The sequence below is a fragment of the Arachis duranensis genome, chromosome 9 (genome assembly GCF_000817695.3).
Source record: "Arachis duranensis cultivar V14167 chromosome 9, aradu.V14167.gnm2.J7QH, whole genome shotgun sequence".
NCBI classification, from domain to species: Eukaryota; Viridiplantae; Streptophyta; class Magnoliopsida; order Fabales; family Fabaceae; genus Arachis; species Arachis duranensis.
This window is the reverse complement of record NC_029780.3, coordinates 90,320,515-90,322,299: the sequence shown is the minus strand read 5'-3', so window position 1 is coordinate 90,322,299 and position 1,785 is coordinate 90,320,515.

Below are 1,785 nucleotides of genomic sequence, written 5' to 3'. Positions count from 1 at the left end.
CCTGCTGAAGCTTGGCTAGCCATGGCTAATTTCTTTAGACTGAAGCTTTAGACTAACTTTGCATGATTCCTGGAATTCTTACTAAAAATTTTGAATTTTTTTATTTTCTTTTCCATATAATTTTCGAAAAATCCAAAAAAATTACAAAGTCATAAAAATCAAAAATATTTCTTGTTTGAGTCTAGTGTTTCATCTTAAGTTTGGTGTCAATTGCATGTTTCTGTTCTTCTTGCATTCATTCATGTGTCTTCTTTGATCTTCAAGTAGTTCTTGATGATTTCATTGCTCTTATCTTTAAATTCTCTTGTCTTGAGTGTTTTGTTGTTTCTCATATGCATTCTCAATTTGTTAAGTGTCAGTAGTATACAAACTTCTAAGTTTGGTGTCTTGCATGCATTGTTTATTTGATCTTAGTTGCATTTTGATTATTCCTCATTATTAAAAATCTAAAATTTTTTTTTAATTTGTGTCTTTTCAAGTCAATAATACAGAGAATTGAAGATCCAGAACATAGAGTAGAGGAATTACACAAAAAAAGCTGGGCTTTCAAAATGCCCAGTGAAGAAGGAAAACTGGCGTTTAAACGCCAGCCAGGGCACCTGGCTGGGTAACGCCCAAAAGGGTAGCATTTTGGGCGTTAAACGCCAGAATTGATACCATTCTGGGCGTTTAACGCCAGAATGGCACAAGAGGGAAGATTTTGTTTTTAATTCAAATTTTTTTCAAGTTTTCAAAATTTTTCAAAATCAAATCTTTTTCAAATCATATCTTTTCAATCAAATCTTTTTCAAAATCAATTTCTTTATTTTTCAAAAATACTTCTAACAATTAATGATTTGATCCAAACATTTCAGGTATGTTGCCTTTTCTGTTGAAAAAGGTTTAATGTCTGAATCATATCTTTCTTGTTAGCCAAGTCATTAATTTTCAAAATCAAATCTTTTTAAATTGTTTTTCAAATCATATCTTCTCAATCACATCTTTTTAAAACCATAACTTTTCAATCATATCTTTTTAATCATATATTTTTCAAAATAGTTTTCAATCAAATCTTTTTTATTTCTAATCTCAAAATCTTTTTTTTTCACTTGATTTCTTTTCCACTCTTAGTTTTCGAAAATCAATTAGTATGTTTTTCAAAATGTTTTTAAAATCTTTTTAATTTATTTTCGAAAATTTCTTCCCCTCTTCTCACATCCTTCTATTTATGGACTAACACTACTCCTCAATGCACAATTCGAACTCTATCTTTCCTTGATAAGTTCGAATTTTCTACCTCTTCCTTCTATTTTTCTTTTCCTCTGACACTTCAAGGAATCTCTGTACTGTGACATAGAGGATTCCATATTTTCTTGTTCTCTTCTCTTTCATATGATCTGGAGCAAAGACAAAAGCATTCTTGTTGAGGCTGACCCTGAACCTGAAAGGACCTTGAAGCGAAAGCTAAGAGAAGCTAAAGCACAACTCTCTATAGAGGACCTAACAGAAATCTTCAAAGAAGAAGAACCCATGGCAGTCGAAAACAACAACAATGCCAACAATGCAAGAAAGGTGCTAGGTGACTTTACTGCACCTACTCCTGACTTCTATAGGAGAAGCATCTCTATCCCTGCCATTGGAGCAAACAACTTTGATCTTAAGCCACAATTAGTTTCTCTAATGCAACAGAATTGCAAGTTCCATGGACTTCCATTGGAAGATCCTCATCAGTTTTTAGCTGAGTTCTTACAAATCTGTGACACTGTCAAGACTAATGGGGTTGACCCTGAGGTTTACAGACTTATG